Source organism: Tamandua tetradactyla, chromosome 12 (assembly GCF_023851605.1).
Source record: "Tamandua tetradactyla isolate mTamTet1 chromosome 12, mTamTet1.pri, whole genome shotgun sequence".
In the NCBI taxonomy this organism is placed as follows: domain Eukaryota; kingdom Metazoa; phylum Chordata; class Mammalia; order Pilosa; family Myrmecophagidae; genus Tamandua; species Tamandua tetradactyla.
In genome coordinates this window covers 28,881,901-28,894,254 of record NC_135338.1, presented here as the reverse complement: position 1 = coordinate 28,894,254, position 12,354 = coordinate 28,881,901, and positions in this window count along the sequence as shown.

Sequence of the window (12,354 nt, the reverse complement as noted above, 5' to 3'; positions counted from 1 at the left end):
GTAGTGAACTCTCCACCAAGTAGCTGGTTAGTTTCCTTGAGGAATACTGCCTTATCAAGGGTTCAACATGGATCTTTTGGCTAAGAGTGGAGACATTTAGAAGCACCAGTATCCAGAATAGCCTTAAGTTGGAGTCCATACTACTGAGTGCACGTGTTGCCTCTCCTTCTGCGTTATAGCCAGTCTGTGTATATGTCTATGCTACTTACTAGGTTGTCAGTGATGAAGTCTGGCTAAGTGAGCATGTCATTTTGTCTGCTTGGTTGTTCATGGACTTTTCCAAGGTGGATGCTTCTTAGTGGGCATGAACCTGTGAAACAAGTATCTTTATACTTCCTGACCACTCTGATCTGCAGTCACATACCTCTACCACAGACCACATTTTCTTCAACTTTGCAGACATTTATTTTCCAGGCCCCAGACTAGTTGGGGAGACCACTGGCCGCGTGAAGTGGGTATTTCATTGGAGGTTTCACTGGAAGCCCACCTTGGACCAACTAATTTTTCACACAAAGCAGATAACCAGTTGCACTGGCACAATTCTGTGCATTATAAATATTTTTTCATTTCCCTTCATTTTTTAAAGTCACCCATGGGCCTATATTAGTTATGATTCTTTAGGGAGACAGAACTGACAGGAGATATCTGTAAATATTACACAATTTTTATAAGAATTTGCTCATGCGACCGTAGGTATAGATAAGTCCAGATTCTGTATGGCAAGCTAGGAAGTGGGAACTCCAGTGAAGGTTTCTGATGAATTCCCTGGAAGCTGGCTGGCTGAAGTAGAGATGAAAATTCTTCTGAGTGCTAAAAATCGTCACCAGGGCAGGCCACGCTGGCTCAGCAGGCAGAATGCTCACCTGCCATGCCAGAGGACCCGGGTTCAATTCCCAGTGCCTGCCCATGTTAAAAAAATAAAAAATCGTCACCACTTTTATAGTCCTCAATTGATTGCATGAGACTTCTCTCATTGCTGAAGAATATCTAGTCAATTGATTGTAGAGGTAATCAGCCATAGATACAATCAATTTATAGATAATTTAAGTCCATGAAATATCCTCACAGTAACAAGCAGGCCAGAGTTTGATTGACCAAAGGCTGAATACCAAAGCCAAGTTGCCATGTTAACTTAACTATCACAGGCATAATCATGCAGCCACCATCCATTTTAGGTTTCCACACACATAGCAAGCCTTCCCATCCCTAAACAAAGTTTGAGCATGTTTCTCCTCCTTAAAAATGCCACACTATGACCACAGATGCAAGCTGTGAAACCATGCTGAACAACATGGTCATCTCAAATACTTGCTTATACAACTTACACATGCCTTCTGCTCTTGTATTGGTATTGCACTGGGTATATCATTTTTATCTTACTGTGGATTGCTGCCAGACCCGTCTGACTTTGTGATTTGGCATGTCTAATAGAACATAGCTCATACCAGGAAACTCAGGGCACATGCTCATTTGCAGTCATATGGTCAAAAATTCCACTTCTCGCAGGGCCCAGTAACACATCAAGAGCATATAGCAGGTGGCATGGCCTTGCTTCAAAACTGAAAAATCCTTCTCCATGTTTCTTCATTTTTAGTGTTACAACCGATACCATGGTACATTTTTTTTCCTACCAATGACACCTCCACAGGATTAAAGACATAGATTGTGCCTGATATTATTACATGAATGATAGCTTATGCTTGCAACACAGGTGAACATATAGCAAGAATATTACTTGGCTTTGGGGCCAATTGAAAGCTGGCCACCTTCAATTTCACCCAGTATTTTGGGCAAGACTAGCATCGATAGGTGTGAAAGTACATCAAAACCCCAAGATGTCTATCAGTCCTATGCATCCTTTGTGCTAGGGAATGAAAGATGGGGCAGTTTTTCTTTTTCTTTGCAGGATGTTACCTAACATGCCCCAACTGCCATATCCATAACTACTCTTTTTTTTTATTTTAATTTTTAATTTTTGAGAAATTTTTTCTAACTATTCTAATGAAGTGGCAGGCAACTGAGTCTTTGGAGGATTTACCCCCCACACTTGAACTGCATCTCTCTTAATAATACCAGTAAACAAACCACCTCATGCTCACCCTGCCTGATCAGCATGATACCATTGATGCAAAATGCATGAAGTTTTTTGAATATCCAGCTAGGCTACATCCTTTTGGACCACATATGTCCTAGAGCAGGTGTGCTGGTTAAATCTGTTGTGGACCCCAGAAAAGCCATGTCCTTTAATCCTCATTCAATATTGCTGGGTGGGGGCTTTTTGATTGTTTCCATGGAGATGTGACCCACCCAAATGTGGGTGGTAACTTTTGATTAGATGGTTTCCATGGAGATGTGTCTTGGCCTATTCAAGGTGAGGTTGCTTATTGGAGCCCTTTCAGAGGGAACCGTTTTGGTAGGAGCGACCAGAGCCCATGCAGCCAGAGACCTTTGGAGATGAAGAAGGAAAATGCCCCTGGGGGAGCTTCATGAAACAAGAAGATGGGAGAGAAAGCTAGCAGACTTTGCAACATGCCCTTCTAGCTGAGAGAGACACCTCAAACTTCATTGGGCTTTCTTAAGTGAAGGTAATCTCTTTTTGGTTAATTTTCATAGTCTTGCCTTGCCTTAATTTGGATATTTTCACAGCCTTAGAACTGTAATCTTGCAACTTAATATATCTCCCTTTTTTAAAGCTGTTCTGTTTTTGGTATACCATATTCTAGCAGGCTTACAAACTAAAACAGCAGGTGAGTTAACAAATCTCTGGAAACAAATCTATATACAAATATTTTTGTCTAAATCACATGAATGCAAACTCTTTCTGGTACTCTATTTTGATCAGAATAGAAAATCACACATTCACTAAATCAATTGCTGCATGACATGTACCTGAGCAGTGATTACACTTTTTGCCTGGCATTGCCAATAACTGATTTTATTTGGAAGAGTTTGTGGTAGTCCTCAGTCATTCTTTAGGATCCCTCAGTTTCTGGAGAGGCTGGATGGGTGAATTAAAGGAAGAGCTGATAGAGACAATCACCAATGAATCTTCTATTCTTTAATGGTGGCACTTGTGTCTATCATCCCCCCCCCAAGCCACAATCTTGCTCTTGAATAATTTCACTACTTGGTATATACCCAGAAGACCTGAAACAGTGACATGAACAGACATTTGAACACCGATGTCCATAGTAGCATTATTCACAATTGCCAAAAGATGGAAACAATCCAAGTGTCCATCAACAGATGAATGGATTAAAGTAATGTGATACATACATTTAATGGAATAGTATTTAAAAAATACAAGGGAATGAAGTTCTGATGCCTATTACAACATGGAAGAACCCTGAAGACACCATATCATGTGAAATAAGCCAGACACAAGAAAGAACTATTACATGATCTCATTTACATAAAATTCTTAGAAGTTGCAAACTTCATGGATCATAGAGTAGATTCTAAGTTACCAGGTTCAGTGGGATGAAAGCTAGAGGTATGGCTTAATGGGTAGAGAGGTTCTGTTTGAGGTTATGAAATAGTAGAGGTTGCAGGGAAGATGCAAATTAGGGAGCTAAAAGACCAACTCCTCCTACAAAAATAGCCAGTGGGCAGAAAGAGACTGTCTGAATCAATGCTTTGGCAGGTCCAGAGATGAGGAGAGAAATGTACAACATCCAGGACAGAGCAAAACAGGGACACTGAGAAGCTGCATCAAAAACTGAGTGAATAACTCCTGAGGCCTTGTCAGTTGCACATGCCCCACTCTCAAGGCTTGCATCAGGAATGGTCCATGGCTGGCTGCCCAGGTTAGAGAGGGGTATGAAGGTTTCCTCCCTGGTAACAGGGGGTAATACAGTCCAGTGCTGGGTGTGGCTTCTGATGAGCAATGTTAGACTTCTGTGATCTGGCTCTGAATCACAGTTCTAGCATGTCCAGAACAGGGATCCCTACGGATATTGTTTCAACACCGCACAGTGGAGGTTGAAAAATTACAAACCCCGGTAAGGTTGTGGTGAAATGTTGGTACAGGGCACCACCTGCTGGGCCCCAGATTTTCCAAATCTTATGAAGAACGTGAATATACATATCAAAGAAGTGCAATGTAGTCCTAACAGAATAAACCCTAACAGATTTACTTCATTACATATACTAATCAGAATGTTGAATGTTAAAGACAAAGAAAATTCTGAAAGGAGCAAGAGAAAACTGATTCATCACATACATGAATGCTCAGTAAGACTAAGTTCTGATTTCTCATCAGAAACCATGGAGGTAGGAAAGCAATGGTAGAACATATTAGTGATACTGAAAGAAAAACTGCCTATTAAAAATTCTCTGTGTGGCAAAACTGTGCTTCAAAAGTGAGGGAGAGTTCAAAATATTCACAGATAAACAAAAACTGAGAATGTTCATTAATAAGAGACCTGTACTGCATATAATACTAAAGGGAGTTCTGTTGGCTAAAAGGAAAAGACAGGAGAGAGAGGCATAGAGGAGAATGTGAACAGAAGATTACCAGTAAGGGTAACAAATGATGTAAAAGGGAGACAAAAAGATGTTATAACATATAAAACACAAGGATAATATAATCGAAATAAAGACTAACTTTACAGTAATAATATCGAATGAGAATGGATTAATTTCCCCAATCAAAAGACAAAAAATTACAATCCTTCTCTATGCTGTCTACGAGAGACTAAACTTAGACCCAAGGAAATAAGTAGGCTGAAAGTGAAAGGCTGAAAAAGATATTCCATGCAAACATGAACTAAAAATTGCTGTGGCATTAGTCTTACTGAGCATTCATGTATGTGATAAATCAGTTTTCTCTTGCTCCTTTCAGAATTTTCTTTGTCTTTAACATTCAACATTCTGATTAGTATATGTAATGAAGTAAATCTGTTAGGATTTATTCTGTTAGGACTACATTGCACTTCTTTGATATGTATATTCACATTCTTCATAAGATTTGGAAAATCTGGGGCCCAGCAGGTGGTGCCCTGTACCAACATTTCACCACAACCAATCAGGCAAAATAGATGTTAAAAGCAAAAATGTTATGAGACAAAGAAGGCGATTATATATTAATAAAAGGGGAACTTCATTAAGAGGGAACAACAATCATAAATATTTATATACCAGGGTACTTAAAAATACATGATTCAGGGGTGCAAGGGTAGTTCAGTGGTAGAATTCTTACCTGCCATGTGGGTGACCCAGGTTTAATTCTTGGTGCACACACTTCCCAAAGGAAAAAAGAAATTCAACAAATTGTGCTGCAATAATGGATAGTCCAATGGAAAAAGAATGAAATGTGACCCCCACCATACAGCATACAAAAAAATTAAAAAAATACGTGATGCAAACTGTCAAAACTGAAGGAAGGGATGACACTATCAACATGATAATGCAAGACAGTCATCCCCAAAAAGATTTCCAGAGATTTGAAAAAAAGGACAAAGCTCATTTGCTTAGAACTCTGGAGGAAGGTATACACTAGAGAACTTCACAGATGCTGAAATGAAGAAAGAGAAAAATATCAGATAGGAAACATCCATTGTGGGGCCAGTTCCCTTCTCCCCCCTCACTTGGTCCAATACAGCTTGAGAAGTGCTCAGAGGCAGCAGCCCAGGTCCTTCCCACCTCTCACCTGAGACACAGATTATAAAGACACTCAAAGTAGAGAGTTAGAATCCCATGTACATTGAGACACAGGGACTCAAGCCCAGAGAGACCCAGGGTAGAACGCAAGCCAATGAGGAATGCTGAATACAAAAGGGCCCCAAGGAGGAGCTTCCGAAATGGAGGATTAGTGAGGGAACAGAAGAAACTGCTTCTCTCCCCAAAGCAGCCAATAGAGAGGCAGAAATTGTCCAAATAACTATTTTGGGATCCAGAGATTAGGGAAGGTCAGTACAGTGCCCAGGGAAGTATGGGGCAAAGAGACTAGGAATCCACTCTCAGAGAGCGGCACCCATGGTTCCTGGTACCAAAACCTATCAGTGAAGGAAAGAGAGGTAGGAGGCCTGATCCTTGTCTAGGGGACAGCTGCAGAGTGGGAGGGCTGCAAACACTCCAACCAAAGACAGAAGAGGACATAGCCCTAGTCTAAGGTGGATATTGGCCAGCAAAGTGAGAACATGGGTTCCCCACAGTTTCTGTGCCTAACAGTCAGAGACCACCAATTGCCCTATTTCAACTGCTTTAGAGGTGAATTTGGAAAAAAGCCATAACACATTTCCTTCATAGGGCTGAGGGGAATTTGTAGCCAAAGAACACCATCTGCTAGGAAAGCCAGAAAGTGCAGGAAAATAAAGATTTTTGAAGTCTTTCCATACCCCTTCCCTGGGACCATTGGATCTAATCTACACCCCTTGCACAGTTACCTGTCCCTGTGGTGGCTTGGAAATACTGATGATCCAATTGTCAAAGAAAAGCCTTAATATAAATTCAATCACCAACAAAATGCCAGACAGACGGGAGAAACCCACTTTCAGAATAAGCCCATCAAGATAATCACAAGACCAGATATCAGCAAAAAATCACAAGGCACACTAAAATGCAGAAAATAACACCCAGTCAAAAGAACATATCAAAAAGTTGAAGGAAATATAGAATCTGGAATAGCTAATTAAAAATGCTCAAGCTGATCCCCTAAATGAATTCAACAAAGTGACTTAAGAGAAAAAGAATATTAAGACAACACTGCATGAACAGAAAGAGGAATTTGAAATAATACACAGAAGAGTAACATATCTTACGGAAATGAAAGACACTACAGCTGAAGTAGTGACACTACAGACACACAACAGCAGATTTGAAAAGGCAGAAGGAAGGATCAGGAAGCTAGAATGTGTAGAGCAATGGAATTCAAACAGACGAAAGAGAAAATGTTAACAAAATGGAAAAATTTGAGCAGAGTCACAAGGAAATGATTAAAGCACACGCATATGCATCATGGGTGTCCCAGAAAAAGAATAGAAATGAAAAGGACCAGGAAGAATATTTGAAGAAATAATTGCTGGAAATTTTCCAACACATGTAAGACATAAATATACAAATCCAAGAAGCACAATGTACTCCAAATTAAATAAATCTGAATAAGCCCACTCCAAGACACATACTAATCAGACTGCCTAAAGCTAAAGAGAAGAGAAAATTCTGAAAGCAGTGACAGTGAAGTAATTACCACATAAAAGGGAAGTCAAATAAGACTAAGTGCTAACTTCTCATCAGAACCATGGAGTCAGGAAGGGAGGGGGTGCAATATATTTAAAATGTGGAAAGATAAAAGTTACCAGCCAAGAATCCTTTATCTAGCAAAGCTTTCTCCAAAAAGGAGGGAAAGTTTAAAATATTCACAGAAAACAGAAGCTAAGAATTCATTAACAAGAGAGACCTGCCCTACAGAAAATTCTAAAGGGCATTGGCCAGCTGGAATAAAAAGACAGGAGAGAGTGGCTTGGAGGAGGGTATGGAAATGAACATATCACTAATGGCAACCAAAAGGATAAAAAGAGAGCAAAAAAATAAATCTGACAAATAAAAGCAAAAGGATAGAATGGTGGAAGTAAAGTTATTGCTTTTACAGCAATAGCACGGAATGTTAATGGAAGACACTCCCCAATCAAGAGATACAGATTGGCAGAATGGATAAAAATAATAAGATTCATCTATATACTGCTTACAAGAGACACACTTTTGACCCAAAGATACAAATAGGTTGACTGCCACCACCACTGCCTTCATAATTGCTGCAGCCCTCAGTCTCTTGCATCACTGCTACCTCTTCAGACAGCATTTCTGGGAAGATGACTGAATAGAGTCTGTCAAGTTCAGCCCTGCTCCACGGAAAAATTAGAGAAAGGATGGGAGGGTGACTGAGACAGCGAGTCAAGAGTGCAACGGACCTGGGAGAGCCTTCTGCACCACATAGTGTGGCCCTGATTGCAGAGGCTGAGGAACTGAGAAGCAGAAAGCTGGAGCCTGGTGCAGAGGTGCAGGGCCTGTGGGACTGCACAGATGGGAACCGGGGAATAGGAAGCTGTTGCCAGCACATAATGGCTATGGGCACTAACCTCCATACCCAGGCTACACCTGCTTGACCCCCAGCCCTGCCCATAATGTCGCACAACCTCACCCTGCCCCTCCTCATTCTGCACATCAGTTTATGGCACTACTAAACCTGCACATGTGCACAGGCCCCCAATTATGTCCTTCAGCTCTAGGAAATTCAGTTTACAGCACTACTAGTCTCACTCATGTGTACATCACATCATTCAGCTCTTGGAATGTCAGGTTACAGCAGTCCAAGAATCATGTATGCATGTGTCCCTCTGTCATACTTCCCAGCTATGAGAACATGCTGACCTGAACAGCTGGGTCATATCTGCCCCCAGCAAATGAAGGCATAACACTGGCCTGCTGCCACAGCTCTATGCATGTGCACAAAGGGCCCCATGTCCTAGAACAGCACACACCAGGGTTATGCCCCAGGCCAGTGTACCTGCACAGCTACATCCTCCCTGGCCACTGGGTGTACACATCCACAAGAACCAGTGTAACATCCCCAACCTATGCCTACACCTGCCTTGAAATGAATCGCCACACAGTTGTGTACCACCCCGTACCCTGCTCCTTGCTGCACATCTTTCCTGCAAACACAAGGCCGTGGACTACTGAAAGAAAACAACTCCCAATGTAACCCACTCAAGATATTTACATGCAATGAAAACAACAGAAGATCACTAAGCATATTACAATGCAGTTAGATACAGCCCTGTCTAATGACCAAATTAAAACACCAAAGGAGGCATAGGCATTGGAACAACTAATCAAAGATGCTCATACAACTCTGCTTAATAAAATAAGTGGAATGGAAAATGACATAAAGGAGATCAAGAAGACAGTAGAAGAGCATAAAGAGGAGTTTGAAAGAATAAATAGAAAAATAGCAGATATCACAAGGATTAAAGACTTTGCTGACCAAATAAAAAACATACTAGAGGCACACAATAGCAGATCTGAAGAGACAGATGACAGAATAAGTGATACAGAGGACAGAATAACTGACCTCAAAGGCTTGAAACAGCAAATGGCAAAAAAGATGGAAAATTTTGAATTGGATCTCAGGGAAATGAATGACATAACAAAACACACAAGTATAAGAATCATTGGTGTCCCGGAAGGAGAAGAGAGGAGTAAAGGGCTAGGAAGAGTAGTTGAGGGTTTAATGGGGGAAAACTTCCCAACCCTCATAAAGGACATAAATATGCAAGTCAAAAAGCCCAATGAACTCCAAACAGAATAAATCCAAATAGGCCTTCTCCAAGACACATAGTAAACAGACAGTAAAATTCTCTTCTGAAGAGAAGCAGAAAATTCTGAAAGTGGCAAGAGGAAAACAATCTATTACATACAAAGGAAACCACATAAGACTGAGTTCAGACTACTCAACAAACACCATGGAGGTGAGAAGGCAGTGGTATGATATATTTAAGACCCTGAAAGAGAAAGATTCTCAGGCAAGAATTCTATACCCAGCCAAATTGTCCTTCAAAACTGAGGGAGAGATTGGAGTTTTCACAAACAATCCTGAAAGAATTTGTCAATGAGAGACCAGCCCTACAAGAAATACTAAAAGTAGTTCGGCCAGCTGAAAAAAAAAAAAGGCAGTGGAGGGGAGTTCTGGAGGAGGGCACTGAATTGAAGACTACCAGTAAGGGTAATTTTAAGGATAAAAAGAGAAAGAGGGAAAAGAAAATATAGATCTGACAAATAAAATAAAAAGATAAGAAGGTGGATTCAAGAAATGCCTTTTCAGTAATAATTTTGTTAATGGACTAAACTTACCAATTAAAAAATATAGATTGGCAGAATGATTTAAAAAATATAATCCAGTTATATGTTGCTTACAAGAGACTCAACTTAGACACAAAAATACAAATAGATTGAAAGTGAAAGGATGGAAAAAGATTTTCCATGCAAGTTGTAACCAAAGAAAGCAGGTGTAGTGTTCTTGTTTGCTAACTGCTGGAACGCAACGCACCAGAGACAGATTGGCTTTCAATAAAAGGGGATTTATTTAGTTGACATATAGTTCTTCAGAGAAAAGGCAGTTAATGTTCAAGTGAGGTTCTTTCTTACATGGGAAGGCATAGGGCAATCTCTGCTGGCCTTCTCTCCAAGCCTCTAGGTTCCAACATCTTTCCCCAGGGTGATTCTGTTCTGCACCTTCAAAGGCCTGGGCTGAGCTGCGAGTGCTGAGAGAGGTATGCTGTGCTGTGCTACATTGAGCTCTCTCATTTAAGCATCAACCAATTAAATCAAACATCATCATTACAGCAGGCACACCTCCTGGCTGACTGCAGATGTAATCAGCAACAGATGAGATTCACATGCCATAGGCTCATGTCCATAGCAATAGAACCAGGCACCTTCACCTAGCCAAGTTGATATCTGAATCTAACTACCACAAGTACATATACTAATATCGGACAAACTGGACTTTAAATGTAAAGACATCATAAGAGAGAAAGAAGGACACACTATATACTAATTAAAGGGGCAGTTCACCAAGAAGGTATAGCAATCACAAGTGTTTATGCTCCCAATCAAGAAGCTCCAAAGTACATGAGACAGACATTGCAAAACTGAAGGGAGTGATTGATATTTCAACAATAATAGTAAGAAACTTCAATACATTATTCTCCTCTGTAGATAGAGAAGATCAACAAGGAAGTAAAGGAGTTAAATAACTTGATAAATGAATTAGACCTAACAGACATATATATGTCATAGCACCCCAAAACACAAGGATATACATTCTTCTCTAGTGCTCATGGAGCATTCCCCAGGATAGATCATATGCTGGGAAAAAAAAAAAACACAAAATGGGTCTTTATAAATTTAAAAACATTGCAATTATTCAAAGCACTTTATCTCATAACAATGGGATGAAGCTCAATCTCAATAACCACCGAAGAACGAGAACATTCACAAATATATGGAGATTAAATAACACAATCTTAAACAACCAGTAGGTCAAAGAAGAAATTGCTAGAGAAATCAGTAGCTATCTGGAGATGAGTGAAAATGAGAATACAACTTATCAGAACTTATGGGATATGGCAAAGGCTGTGATGAGAGGGAAATTTATTGCCCTAAATGCCTATATTAAAAAAACAAGATAGAGCAAAAATTGAGGATTTGACAGCACACCTGGAGGAACGCAAGAAAGAACAGCAAACAAACCCCAAAGAAATAGAAGAGAAATATCAAAGGTTAAAGCAGAGATAAATGAATGGGAGAACAAAAGAACAATAGAAAGAATAAAACCAAAAGTTGGTTCATTGAGAAAATCAATAGAATTGACAGGCCACTTGCAAGACTGACAAAGAAAAAAAGAGAAAGGATGCAAATAAACAAAATCAGAAATGAGAAGGGGTGTGTAACCACAGACTCTGAAGAAATAAAATAAATCAGAAGAGGATATTATGATATGCCAACAAACTAGACAACTTAGATGAAATGGATGAATTCCTGGAAACACACAAACAAGCTACACTGACTCAGGAAGAAATAGAAGATCTCAAAAAACCAATCGCAGGTAAAGAAATTTAATCAGTCATCAAAAATCTTCCCAAAAAGAAAAGCCCAGGGCCAGATGGCTTCACAGGGGAATTTTATCAAACATTCCAAGAGGAACTAACACCAAACCTGCTGTGCTGGTTTGAAAGGAAATATGCCCCCTAAGAAAAGCCATGTTTTAATATAAATCTCATTTCATAAAGGTAGAATAATCCCTCTTCAGTACTGTATGTTTGAAACTGTAATCAGATCATCTCCCTGGATGATGTGATTTGGTCAAGAGTGGTTGTTAAACTGGATTAGGGGATGACATGTCTCCACCCATTTGGATGGGTCTTGACTGGTTTATTGGAGTCCTATAAAAGAGGAAATATTTTGGATAATGAGAGATTCTGAGAGAGCAGAGAATGCTGCAGCACCACGAAGCAGAGAATCCATTGGAGATGAAGAAGGAAAACGCCTCCCGGGGAGCTTCAAGAAGCCAGAAGCCAGGAGAGAAAGCTAGCGGATGACGCCATATTCACCACGTGCCCTTCCAGCCGAGAGAGAGGCCCTGTGTTTGCCATGTGCTGTCTCACTTGAGGAGGAAACCCTGAACTTCATCGGCCTTCTTGAACCAAGGTATCTTTCCATGGATACCTTTGATTGGAGATTTCTATAGACTTGTTTTAATTGGGGCATTTTCTCGGCCTTAGAACTGTAAACTAGCAACTCATTAAATTCCCCTTGTTAAAAGCCATTCTGCTTCTGGTATATTGCATTCCA